This window comes from Pelobates fuscus, chromosome 8 (assembly GCF_036172605.1).
Source record: "Pelobates fuscus isolate aPelFus1 chromosome 8, aPelFus1.pri, whole genome shotgun sequence".
Classification (NCBI taxonomy): domain Eukaryota; kingdom Metazoa; phylum Chordata; class Amphibia; order Anura; family Pelobatidae; genus Pelobates; species Pelobates fuscus.
The window spans coordinates 176,635,676-176,651,534 of NC_086324.1; positions in this window are offsets into that span (position 1 = coordinate 176,635,676).

The following is a 15,859-nucleotide window of genomic DNA, read 5'->3' on the forward strand; positions in this document are numbered from 1 at the left end:
GACTCCGCAACTGTGCCTGGAGTCGCTACGCCTGTCCTGTGACGGGCTCCTGTCCACACTCATCCGACCTCTGTCCGTGCACTTACTTCTGCTGTGCCTGGCGCTAGCGCTGCGCCGCTCTTCGCTCCTTCCCCTCCAAACACTAGGCCTCTTAGTCATACCCCCCTGGGAGCTGCCTACCGGGCCCTCCCGCACTTCTCCGCCTCGCCTGCCTCCACCAGCTGTCATGGGCCCCGGCCCCTCCCCGCCCGGCTGACCGCAACTCGTTGACTCCTGTCCTCCGCTGACCACTACTACCTGACTAACAGAAGCATCCCTGGCTGTTGCCGCTCTCTTCGAATTGTGGCTAAGCTCGCAGCGTCCCCTCTCTCCTCCCTCTGTCCTGCTCCCCGACCTGGCTCTCGATAAGGCCGCCCTCTGACCACTGCTGACCCGATCCCCATGCTCCTGAGACGGGACCGCTAGTGAAGAGCCTGCAGCAACACTCTCTCCATGACTCCCCAAACCCCCCCTGGTGTTCGACTCACCGCTTCCCGACACTCCGGGCTCCCTGGCCACCTGGCCGCTTCCCGACCCACTCTTCCCGACAGCTGTCCTGGACACCGGCTCCGTTCCCGCTTTCCTGCCAACCGCAGATCCGCGGGGCGCCATCTTCCTCCGCGCTCCTTTCGCCGTGGCCTTCCTCGCCTGGCTAGCCGTCCCAGTGACCGGCGCCGCCTGCTTCGACAAACCGCTGCCGGAACCAGTCGCCATATCCCCATCCTCTACCGACGGGCTCCTCCGACGACGAGGTGCGGGTGCCACACCCGGGCTGAGACGCTGCGGCGGCCTCGTCCTCCGTGTAGGCCTCCGCTCCGGCTCCCGGGAAGTTGCAGCAGCGCCGAGCTGCTGATGTAGCCACTCCATGCCCCGATCCTTGACAGCCGCTCGGACTCCCTCCAGGATTTCTTCTAACGACGCCATACCTGCAGAAACGAGAAAGCAGAGGAAACCCACAGACCTGACAAAGAACAGGTGAGTGAATTTCTGTTAAATAGGCTCCTCTCTAAGATGGCCGCTATTTAACTTGCTCTTAGACCACCCCCACGCTGCATTACCCTAAGCCCACCCCCAATTCTTAACCCTGCCCACTCTCTGGCCCTGTCAAGGCCCACTCCCCCTCTGCGTTGTTCCGTGGGCTTCAAAATCGTGGCCATCAGGAGATTTGACTTTTGTAGGCTTTTCATGTGTTTTGTGGGTGTTTTGTTGTATTGTATGTTTTTGTACCTGAGGGATAATTTAATTATATGTTTGTGTGCTCAGGTAATTATCTCTCAGGCACAGGGGAGAAGTGTGTGGAATGTTTACTTGTAATTAGTTCCCTCTCAGATCCAGAGAGAAATGCCCCGTTTAAGGAAACCCCTTGCATATGGATTTACATAAAAGGCTGTGTGTGGCTCCCATTAAACACATTTGTTTAGGAATGGTTATCAAACAATATTAAAGACTTTAAGAAAATAATTAATATTTAATAATATTTGCTTCAGTCGATAGATACACTTTTTAAATTATTTAATGATTTTTGATACATTTTTTAAGCTGAATTAATGTTATGAGAAATATCTTAAAATTGTGATACATTTTTCACATGCAATATATATTTATCAATATATAAACCCTAGACTTTAGCTTTCAGGACTATTGCATTGGTCACATGGTTATATGGTTATGGTTATGGTTATGGTAATAAAATTCTACCCACTTAGCTGCTCTTATTTTTAATCTCTGTAACTAAAAGAAACACACACACTCCCTCATTCTCTTTTATTCATCTTTAGCAGCATGAAATTGGGGGGATTGTCATAGAAAATGAAGAATAAGCGGAAAGTTTAAAAATATTAATTTAGCCCTAGTTCTTTTATATAAAGGACGCCACTAAATAAATAGTACAGCTCACAGCTTGAGATGTTTTGCAGAATGACAATGTTTGCTGTGATGACATACAGCGCTCTACGCATCAAACTGCAAGCAGAAGCCTGATAATAAAACTAAATATCTAAAGTCCCCAAAATCCTGTCCTTTTCTTGAGTCATCCAAATTGCGGTTGGATGACTGAAGACAAGTTGCTGCCGCAACTAAAGAAAGTTAATATAAACAAAGCTCCAGGGCCTGACAGTATTCATCCACGAGTACTTGAGGAACTAAGTGTGGAAATAAGTGAACCTCTGTTTTTAATCTTCCAAGATTCTTTTCTTTAAGGAAGTGTTCCGAAGGATTGGAGGAAGGCAGATGTGGTTCCTATATTCAAAAAGGATTCAAAAGCCTTGTCTGGAAATTATAGACATTGGTTATTAGCAGAAATCATCATGGTGTTATGAAGCACAGGTCATGTCAAACTAACTTGATTGCATTCTACGAAGAAGTAAGTAGAAGTATAGATGAGGGTGTTGAAGTAGAGGTGTTTGATACGGTTCCACACAATAGGTTAGTGTTCAAACTCGAAGAAATTAATCTGGATTATAATTCTTGTTTTTGGGTAGAATATCAGTGTAACGGATTGACGGGCACTCCGACTGGGTACCTCCGTTGAAGGATGCTCCTAGCACTTCCTGAGGATTTCCAGCACTCCAGCAGACACCATTACCACCGTAGACTCCTTCAGAGAGCAAAACAAGAGCTTAGCAGTGAATATAGCAAGGGAGTATGGAGAGCATAGCAATCCCTTGTAGCAGATTCCCCCAATAAGAGACGGCATTCCAAATTGAGGGTGAAGTAGAACACACTCTGCTTTTATGCAATTCTCCCCTGCAAGGGAGACGCCCACAGACAATTATACATTAGCCAATCACACAATGGTTAAATCCCACACATCTCCTCCCCTCAGCCTGAGCGGTAACACAATTAGCCGTACAATTTAAAACATACTTTTTACCCAACTTTCATAACTCTAAAACTATACATCCAATATTAATAAATCACATATTATTAATCAGCATATTTCAAATACAAACATACCCAAAAATCATTTGTATCCGTTCAGCCGTTCGGGAGATAGATATAAGTCACTTTTGACCGTCCGCAGGCACATTTTCATGCCCAAAACAGTTCCAGAGAATCAGGCTGTGCGGTCGGTCTATTTCCAATGTTAGAGTCAGTTTAAACAGACGAATGACAACCATTCGAATTGTCGAACTGTCGAATGAACTGTCAAATAAACTGCCGAATTAACTGTCGAATATACTGTCGAATGAACTGTAGAAGGCAGTAGTTCCAGGGAAGGTAAAACTGTAATGTTAAGAGGCATATGAGAGATAACATTTACTGCTTTCCCTCTCCGACACTGGGAATAGTATTATCTTTGGAGTTTCTTTTAAAGTTTGTTAAAGGGGGGATTGTCATTTCTGAGGAAATTTGCAGTTATTAATGAGTGGAATGAGTTCCTGTACAATGTGTTCCTCGTAATAATTCCTGGAATATAAGTGGTGGTGAGGATGTATTGGCTAAATTTCCTTTTGTAAAAAATACACATTTTACAAAGCAGAATTTGATCAATAAAAGGGCTAATAATTATTTACTTATACGTGTATATATATAAATTAATAACTATAAAATGAAACCCTAATTTGGTGCAATTATAATGTGTATATATCGCTGTCTCCCTCTAGTGGGAAAACACTAGATGTACAAGTGAATAACCATTTGCTGAATGATTTCATTTCAGTTTTTCTGGCTGAAGTTATACGCAGTTTATTCTTTACAATAACCCCGCTAGTACTGACAATGTCACATTATTTCTTGTAATTAATGAAGTATTGCTGTTTCTTTTATTACCTTTTTTATTGGACTAACAGAAATTCGTAGTGAAAAGCTTTTTGGAGAAACTTCCTTTATCAAGTCTAAAGCATTTCTGAGCAACGTGAAACAAGCTACGCTGATAAAGGAAGTAACTTCGAAATGATGTCACTACAAATTTCAGTTAAAGTAAAAAGGTATTAATACAATAGAACTTGTCTTGCCTATGGCTTGAACTTGGAGTATTTCAGTAGTTATTCTGTAATATGTATGAATTTATGCTGTTACCGCCACTCATTCATTGCCTGAGAGCTTCAGCTGAGCGCTCTAAGCCTATTATTACAGATTTATGCACAGAATTGACATTAGCCAGGACTCGGGGCAGGGTAATGCTGACCTCCGGTAGACATACCGTTTATCAATGTATGTGCTGTGCTTCAGTATTAAACGCTGCACGTACCGACTCTGAGTACTTATGGTACTTAGAGTAATCCTTTAAGACCTATTTTATTTATTTATTTATTTATTTATTTAGCTATTTTGTAATTTATGCCAAAGCTATGTTTGGGGTCAGAGGGACATTTCTTCATTTTTCTTACTTTGAGCCTGAAAGAACCCTCTAAAAGCTAAAAATCTCCAAATCAGGCCTCAATTAACCAAATACAAGACAGGTCCGATGGAATTCAAGGTTTGATAAATATTGGAACTCCCCTACCTGGTATAAAGTAGAGATCATTTTGGTGTTTCAGAATCATAGCACGTTCCTCAGATCTCAATAGCACACATTGGGTTAATCACCAACTACACCCCAATCTTATATGATGGAATGTTGTGCATCATTCTGATGACATCTTATTAGATGATGGAATGATGTGCATCATTCTGATGTCATCTTATTATATGATGGAATGTTGTGCATCATTCTGATGTCATCTTATTATATGATGGAATGTTGTGCATCATTCTGCTGTCATCTTATTATATGTTGGAATGTTGTGCATCCTTCTGATGTCATCTTATTATATGATGGAATGTTGTGCATCATTCTGATGTCATCTTATTATATGATGGAATGTTGTGCATCATTCTGATGTCATCTTATTATATGATGGAATGTTGTGCATCATTCTGATGTCATCTTATTATATGATGGAATGTTGTGCATCATTCTGATGTCATCTTATTATATGATGGGATGTTGTGCATCATTCTGATTTGATCTTATTATATGATGGAATGTTGTGCATCCTTCTGATGTCATCTTATTATATGATGGAATGTTGTGCATCATTCTGATGTCATCTTATTATATGATGGAATGTTGTGCATCATTCTGATGTCATCTTATTATATGATGGAATGTTGTGCATCATTCTGATGTCATCTTATTATATGATGGAATGTTGTGCATCATTCTGATGTCATCTTATTATATGATGGAATGTTGTGCATCATTCTGATGTCATCTTATTATATGATGGAATGGTGTGCATCATTCTGATGTCATCTTATTATATGATGGAATGTTGTGCATCATTCTGATGTCATCTTATTATATGATGGAATGGTGTGCATCATTCTGATGTCATCTTATTATATGATGGAATGGTGTGCATCATTCTGATGTCATCTTATTATATGATGGAATGTTGTGCATCATTCTGATGTCATCTTATTATATGATGGAATGTTGTGCATCATTCTGATGTCATCTTATTATATGATGGAATGTTGTGCATCATTCTGATGTCATCTTATTATATGATGGAATGTTGTGCATCATTCTGATGTCATCTTATTATATGATGGAATGTTGTGCATCATTCTGATGTCATCTTATTATATGATGGAATGTTGTGCATCATTCTGATGTCATCTTATTATATGATGGAATGTTGTGCATCATTCTGATGTCATCTTATTATATGATGGAATGTTGTGCATCATTCTGATGTCATCTTATTATATGATGGAATGGTGTGCATCATTCTGATGTCATCTTATTATATGATGGAATGGTGTGCATCATTCTGATGTCATCTTATTATATGATGGAATGGTGTGCATCATTCTGATGTCATCTTATTATATGATGGAATGTTGTGCATCATTCTGATGTCATCTTATTATATGATGGAATGTTGTGCATCATTCTGATGTCATCTTATTATATGATGGAATGGTGTGCATCATTCTGATGTCATCTTATTATATGATGGAATGGTGTGCATCATTCTGATGTCATCTTATTATATGATGGAATGTTGTGCATCATTCTGATGTCATCTTATTATATGATGGAATGTTGTGCATCATTCTGATGTCATCTTATTATATGATGGAATGGTGTGCATCATTCTGATGTCATCTTATTATATGATGGAATGTTGTGCATCATTCTGATGTCATCTTATTATATGATGGAATGTTGTGCATCATTCTGATGTCATCTTATTATATGATGGAATGTTGTGCATCATTCTGATGTCATCTTATTATATGATGGAATGTTGTGCATCATTCTGATGTCATCTTATTATATGATGGAATGTTGTGCATCATTCTGATGTCATCTTATTATATGATGGAATGTTGTGCATCATTCTGATGTCATCTTATTATATGATGGAATGTTGTGCATCATTCTGATGTCATCTTATTATATGATGGAATGTTGTGCATCATTCTGATGACATCTTATTATATGATGGAATGTTGTGCATCATTCTGATGACATCTTATTATATGATGGAATGTTGTGCATCATTCTGATGTCATCTTATTATATGATGGAATGTTGTGCATCATTCTGATGTCATCTTATTATATGTTGGAATGTTGTGCATCATTCTGATGTCATCTTATTATATGATGGAATGTTGTGCATCATTCTGATGTCATCTTATTATATGATGGAATGTTATGCATCATTCCCAATAACATTTTGTAAATGCCTGAATGGTAATTTTGGGTCAATTTGGGGGATTTCCATGAAGGTTCACAATTTGAAGACACATAAAGTACATTTACCACTCAATAATGGTCTATGCCAGGGCAACCTTTTCGTAGCACTGTGCCAAAACAAGATTTTGAAGTCCCCTGGCGTGCCATTCTTATTTTTTTTTTTTAAATTGAGGTGTATGTTTCTGTATTGTGCATGTGTTATTTATGGCTGCTGCAGTTGCTTTGTTACATTGTATGTATGCGTATGTGGGCTGTTATATTATATATGTTAATGAGTTGTTTGTGGTATTGTGTATGATAACTATGAATGTGGGTTGTGCATGGAAGCTGATTGTGTTCTTGTGTGTCTGTATGATATGTTTTGCCACATTGTGTCTGGTGGTGTGTCTCTGTGTGGGGCTGCATTTAGGAGGTGGCTTGAGGGGCTGTGTGTGTGTGTGTTTGTGTGTGGGCTGTTTGTATTATTTGTATGAGAGGGAGGCTTAACCTGGAAGGAGCTGCAATAGCTGCTGTGGGCTGCTCTACTCCTTCCGTGTGGTTTTTAGTTCACAGGTGCTGGGAGGAACCGTCCTAAGATCACTTTCTCTAAGTGCTGCAATGTGTAAACTGAGGATTGTCCCTCACCACCTGCAATCACTGCTCGGTGAGCGCTAGCAGATATCGGAAATCTGACTGGGAGCCTCTGGCATCCTAGAGTGGCTTGGAAAGACACCTTGACTGTATGCCACAGGTTGCTGATCCCTGGTCTATGCCTTTCTTTAACAAACCTATTCCAGTGATTTATTTACTCGGTTACATAGTTACATAGTTACATAGTTACATAGTTACATAGCTGAAAAGAGACTTGCGTCCATCAAGTTCAGCCTTCCTCACATATGTTTTTGCTGTTGATCTAAAAAAAGGCAAAAAAAAACCTGAAGTGCTTCCAATTTTGCAACAAACTAGGAAAAAATTCCTTCTTGACCCCAAAATAGCAGTCAGATGTCTCCTTGGATCAAGCAGCTATTAGCCCACTAATTATACATGATATCCCTGTATGTTATGTTTCTGCAAGTATTTATCCAATTGCAGTTTAAACATCGGTGTAGTTGCTTAATATAAGGCTGCATAGTGCTGTCACAGGTAGAAACGTGGAACATTGCATTGTAACAGACAATTTACAGGGATAGGATTGTAATTACAGCATAAGGTTCCATTAAAGGCTGCATTAAATGAATATATGAATAATTTTTTGTGCTATTGTTTTATTTTGTTTATTTATTTCAGGAAAAAATAAGCTGTTTTTTTTCGTATGGCTGGCATTAGAATTCTGGAAATGGAATATCCGGCACAATGTCTTTACATCTCCATGTCATTCAGAATTAATTAAAAGAAATGCTAAAAAATAAAATCAACGTTTTGCAAAACATAATAGAGAAATGTCAGGATGTCCAGATGTTGCTTTCGAATGGCGACGTGATCTGACCGGGTGTAATTTTCTATTGCGTGGATCTGTTCCACGTGCATTTTGTGAAATTTCCCCTCTAACTCCTTTAAAACATCAGACTTTGCATCCTGCCGATTGGTCAGAACAACGAATGGCATGATCCCTGGAATTGGAAAAGAAAGTTAAGGAGAGCAATTGTCAGGGTAACCACCTGATCCCAATGGCATCTCATTATATGTTGGAATGTTGTGCATCATTCTGATGTCATCTTATTATATGATGGAATGTTGTGCATCATTCTGATGTCATCTTATTATATGATGGAATGTTGTGCATCATTCTGATGACATCTTATTATATGATGGAATGTTGTGCATCATTCTGATGTCATCTTATTATATGATGGAATGTTGTGCATCATTCTGATGTCATCTTATTATATGATGGAATGTTGTGCATCATTCTGATGTCATCTCATTATATGATGGAATGTTGTGCATCATTCTGATGTCATCTTATTATATGATGGAATGTTGTGCATCATTCTGATGACATCTTATTATATGATGGAATGTTGTGCATCATTCTGATGACATCTTATTATATGATGGAATGTTGTGCATCATTCTGATGTCATCTTATTATATGATGGAATGTTGTGCATCATTCTGATGACATCTTATTATATGATGGAATGTTGTGCATCATTCTGATGACATCTTATTATATGATGGAATGTTGTGCATCATTCTGATGACATCTTATTATATGATGGAATGTTGTGCATTATTCTGATGACATCTTATTATATGATGGAATGTTGTGCATCATTCTGATGTCATCTTATTATATGATGGAATGTTGTGCATCATTCTGATGTCATCTTATTATATGATGGAATGTTGTGCATCATTCTGATGTCATCTCATTATATGATGGAATGTTGTGCATCATTCTGATGTCATCTTATTATATGATGGAATGTTGTGCATCATTCTGATGACATCTTATTATATGATGGAATGTTGTGCATCATTCTGATGACATCTTATTATATGATGGAATGTTGTGCATCATTCTGATGTCATCTTATTATATGATGGAATGTTGTGCATCATTCTGATGACATCTTATTATATGATGGAATGTTGTGCATTATTCTGATGACATCTTATTATATGATGGAATGTTGTGCATCATTCTGATGTCATCTTATTATATGATGGAATGTTGTGCATCATTCTGATGTCATCTTATTATATGATGGAATGTTGTGCATCATTCTGATGTCATCTCATTATATGATGGAATGTTGTGCATCATTCTGATGTCATCTTATTATATGATGGAATGTTGTGCATCATTCTGATGACATCTTATTATATGATGGAATGTTGTGCATCATTCTGATGACATCTTATTATATGATGGAATGTTGTGCATCATTCTGATGTCATCTTATTATATGATGGAATGTTGTGCATCATTCTGATGTCATCTTATTATATGATGGAATGGTGTGCATCATTCTGATGTCATCTTATTATATGATGGAATGTTGTGCATCATTCTGATGTCATCTTATTATATGATGGAATGGTGTGCATCATTCTGATGTCATCTTATTATATGATGGAATGGTGTGCATCATTCTGATGTCATCTTATTATATGATGGAATGTTGTGCATCATTCTGATGTCATCTTATTATATGATGGAATGTTGTGCATCATTCTGATGTCATCTTATTATATGATGGAATGTTGTGCATCATTCTGATGTCATCTTATTATATGATGGAATGTTGTGCATCATTCTGATGTCATCTTATTATATGATGGAATGTTGTGCATCATTCTGATGTCATCTTATTATATGATGGAATGTTGTGCATCATTCTGATGTCATCTTATTATATGATGGAATGTTGTGCATCATTCTGATGTCATCTTATTATATGATGGAATGTTGTGCATCATTCTGATGTCATCTTATTATATGATGGAATGTTGTGCATCATTCTGATGTCATCTTATTATATGATGGAATGTTGTGCATCATTCTGATGTCATCTTATTATATGATGGAATGTTGTGCATCATTCTGATGTCATCTTATTATATGATGGAATGTTGTGCATCATTCTGATGTCATCTTATTATATGATGGAATGTTGTGCATCATTCTGATGTCATCTTATTATATGATGGAATGTTGTGCATCATTCTGATGTCATCTTATTATATGTTGGAATGTTGTGCATCATTCTGATGTCATCTTATTATATGATGGAATGTTGTGCATCATTCTGATGTCATCTTATTATATGATGGAATGTTATGCATCATTCCCAATAACATTTTGTAAATGCCTGAATGGTAATTTTGGGTCAATTTGGGGGATTTCCATGAAGGTTCACAATTTGAAGACACATAAAGTACATTTACCACTCAATAATGGTCTATGCCAGGGCAACCTTTTCGTAGCACTGTGCCAAAACAAGATTTTGAAGTCCCCTGGCGTGCCATTCTTATTTTTTTTTTTTAAATTGAGGTGTATGTTTCTGTATTGTGCATGTGTTATTTATGGCTGCTGCAGTTGCTTTGTTACATTGTATGTATGCGTATGTGGGCTGTTATATTATATATGTTAATGAGTAGTTTGTGGTATTGTGTATGATAACTATGAATGTGGGTTGTGCATGGAAGCTGATTGTGTTCTTGTGTGTCTGTATGATATGTTTTGCCACATTGTGTCTGGTGGTGTGTCTCTGTGTGGGGCTGCATTTAGGAGGTGGCTTGAGGGGCTGTGTGTGTGTGTGTTTGTGTGTGGGCTGTTTGTATTATTTGTATGAGAGGGAGGCTTAACCTGGAAGGAGCTGCAATAGCTGCTGTGGGCTGCTCTACTCCTCCCGTGTGGTTTTTAGTTCACAGGTGCTGGGAGGAACCATCCTAAGATCACTTTCTCTAAGTGCTGCAATGTGTAAACTGAGGATTGTCCCTCACCACCTGCAATCACTGCTCGGTGAGCGCTAGCAGATATCTGAAGTCTGACTGGGAGCCTCTGGCATCCTAGAGTGGCTTGGAAAGACACCTTGACTGTATGCCACAGGTTGCTGATCCCTGGTCTATGCCTTTCTTTAACAAACCTATTCCAGTGATTTATTTACTCGGTTACATAGTTACATAGTTACATAGTTACATAGTTACATAGCTGAAAAGAAACTTGCGTCCATCAAGTTCAGCCTTCCTCACATATGTTTTTGCTGTTGATCTAAAAAAAGGCAAAAAAAAACCTGAAGTGCTTCCAATTTTGCAACAAACTAGGAAAAAATTCCTTCTTGACCCCAAAATAGCAGTCAGATGTCTCCTTGGATCAAGCAGCTATTAGCCCACTAATTATACATGATATCCCTGTATGTTATGTTTCTGCAAGTATTTATCCAATTGCAGTTTAAACATCGGTGTAGTTGCTTAATATAAGGCTGCATAGTGCTGTCACAGGTAGAAACGTGGAACATTGCATTGTAACAGACAATTTACAGGGATAGGATTGTAATTACAGCATAAGGTTCCATTAAAGGCTGCATTAAATGAATATATGAATAATTTTTTGTGCTATTGTTTTATTTTGTTTATTTATTTCAGGAAAAAATAAGCTGTTTTTTTTCGTATGGCTGGCATTAGAATTCTGGAAATGGAATATCCGGCACAATGTCTTTACATCTCCATGTCATTCAGAATTAATTAAAAGAAATGCTAAAAAATAAAATCAACGTTTTGCAAAACATAATAGAGAAATGTCAGGATGTCCAGATGTTGCTTTCGAATGGCGACGTGATCTGACCGGGTGTAATTTTCTATTGCGTGGATCTGTTCCACGTGCATTTTGTGAAATTTCCCCTCTAACTCCTTTAAAACATCAGACTTTGCATCCTGCCGATTGGTCAGAACAACGAATGGCATGATCCCTGGAATTGGAAAAGAAAGTTAAGGAGAGCAATTGTCAGGGTAACCACCTGATCCCAATGGCATCTCATTATATGTTGGAATGTTGTGCATCATTCTGATGTCATCTTATTATATGATGGAATGTTGTGCATCATTCTGATGTCATCTTATTATATGATGGAATGTTGTGCATCATTCTGATGACATCTTATTATATGATGGAATGTTGTGCATCATTCTGATGTCATCTTATTATATGATGGAATGTTGTGCATCATTCTGATGTCATCTTATTATATGATGGAATGTTGTGCATCATTCTGATGTCATCTTATTATATGATGGAATGTTGTGCATCATTCTGATGTCATCTCATTATATGATGGAATGTTGTGCATCATTCTGATGTCATCTTATTATATGATGGAATGTTGTGCATCATTCTGATGACATCTTATTATATGATGGAATGTTGTGCATCATTCTGATGACATCTTATTATATGATGGAATGTTGTGCATCATTCTGATGTCATCTTATTATATGATGGAATGTTGTGCATCATTCTGATGACATCTTATTATATGATGGAATGTTGTGCATCATTCTGATGACATCTTATTATATGATGGAATGTTGTGCATCATTCTGATGACATCTTATTATATGATGGAATGTTGTGCATTATTCTGATGACATCTTATTATATGATGGAATGTTGTGCATCATTCTGATGTCATCTTATTATATGATGGAATGTTGTGCATCATTCTGATGTCATCTTATTATATGATGGAATGTTGTGCATCATTCTGATGTCATCTCATTATATGATGGAATGTTGTGCATCATTCTGATGTCATCTTATTATATGATGGAATGTTGTGCATCATTCTGATGACATCTTATTATATGATGGAATGTTGTGCATCATTCTGATGACATCTTATTATATGATGGAATGTTGTGCATCATTCTGATGTCATCTTATTATATGATGGAATGTTGTGCATCATTCTGATGACATCTTATTATATGATGGAATGTTGTGCATTATTCTGATGACATCTTATTATATGATGGAATGTTGTGCATCATTCTGATGTCATCTTATTATATGATGGAATGTTGTGCATCATTCTGATGTCATCTTATTATATGATGGAATGTTGTGCATCATTCTGATGTCATCTCATTATATGATGGAATGTTGTGCATCATTCTGATGTCATCTTATTATATGATGGAATGTTGTGCATCATTCTGATGACATCTTATTATATGATGGAATGTTGTGCATCATTCTGATGACATCTTATTATATGATGGAATGTTGTGCATCATTCTGATGTCATCTTATTATATGATGGAATGTTGTGCATCATTCTGATGTCATCTTATTATATGATGGAATGTTGTGCATCATTCTGATGTCATCTTATTATATGTTGGAATGTTGTGCATCATTCTGATGACATCTTATTATATGATGGAATGTTGTGCATCATTCTGATGTCATCTTATTATATGATGGAATGTTGTGCATCATTCTGATGACATCTTATTATATGATGGAATGTTGTGCATCATTCTGATGTCATCTTATTATATGATGGAATGTTGTGCATCATTCTGATGACATCTTATTATATGATGGAATGTTGTGCATCATTCTGATGTCATCTTATTATATGATGGAATGTTGTGCATCATTCTGATGTCATCTTATTATATGATGGAATGGTGTGCATCATTCTGATGTCATCTTATTATATGATGGAATGTTGTGCATCATTCTGATGTCATCTTATTATATGATGGAATGTTGTGCATCATTCTGATGACATCTTATTATATGATGGAATGTTGTGCATCATTCTGATGTGATCTTATTATATGATGGAATGTTGTGCATCATTCTGATGTGATCTTATTATATGATGGAATGTTGTGCATCCTTCTGATGTCATCTTATTATATGATGGAATGTTGTGCATCATTCTGATGACATCTTATTATATGATGGAATGTTGTGCATAATTCTGATGTCATCTTATTATATGATGGAATGTTGTGCATCATTCTGCTGTCATCTTATTATATGTTGGAATGTTGTGCATCCTTCTGATGTCATCTTATTATATGATGGAATGTTGTGCATTATTCTGATGACATCTTATTATATGATGGAATGTTGTGCATCATTCTGATGACATCTTATTATATGATGGAATGTTGTGCATCATTCTGATGACATCTTATTATATGATGGAATGTTGTGCATCATTCTGATGTCATCTTATTATATGATGGAATGTTGTGCATCATTCTGATGTCATCTTATTATATGATGGAATGTTGTGCATCATTCTGATGACATCTTATTATATGATGGAATGGTGTGCATCATTCTGATGTCATCTTATTATATGATGGAATGTTGTGCATCATTCTGATGTCATCTTATTATTTGATGGAATGTTGTGCATCATTCTGATGACATCTTATTATATGATGGAATGTTGTGCATCATTCTGATGTCATCTTATTATATGATGGAATGTTGTGCATCATTCTGATGTCATCTTATTATATGATGGAATGTTGTGCATCATTCTGATGTCATCTTATTATATGATGGAATGTTGTGCATCATTCTGATGACATCTTATTATATGATGGAATGTTGTGCATCATTCTGATGACATCTTATTATATGATGGAATGTTGTGCATCATTCTGATGACATCTTATTATATGATGGAATGTTGTGCATTATTCTGATGTCATCTTATTATATGATGGAATGTTGTGCATCATTCTGATGTCATCTTATTATATGATGGAATGTTGTGCATCATTCTGATGTCATCTTATTATATGATGGAATGTTGTGCATCATTCTGATGTCATCTTATTATATGATGGAATGGTGTGCATCATTCTGATGTCATCTTATTATATGATGGAATGGTGTGCATCATTCTGATGTCATCTTATTATATGATGGAATGGTGTGCATCATTCTGATGTCATCTTATTATATGATGGAATGTTGTGCATCATTCTGATGTCATCTTATTATATGATGGAATGTTGTGCATCATTCTGATGTCATCTTATTATATGATGGAATGGTGTGCATAATTCTGATGTCATCTTATTATATGATGGAATGGTGTGCATCATTCTGATGTCATCTTATTATATGATGGAATGTTGTGCATCATTCTGATGTCATCTTATTATATGATGGAATGTTGTGCATCATTCTGATGTCATCTTATTATATGATGGAATGTTGTGCATCATTCTGATGTCATCTTATTATATGATGGAATGTTGTGCATCATTCTGATGTCATCTTATTATATGATGGAATGTTGTGCATCATTCTGATGTCATCTTATTATATGATGGAATGTTGTGCATCATTCTGATGTCATCTTATTATATGATGGAATGTTGTGCATCATTCTGATGTCATCTTATTATATGATGGAATGTTGTGCATCATTCTGATGTCATCTTATTATATGATGGAATGTTGTGCATCATTCTGATGTCATCTTATTATATGATGGAATGTTGTGCATCATTCTGATGTCATCTTATTATATGATGGAATGGTGTGCATCATTCTGATGTCATCTTATTATATGATGGAATGTTGTGCATCATTCTGATGTCATCTTATTATATGATGGAATGTTGTGCATCATTCTGATGTCATCTTATTATATGATGG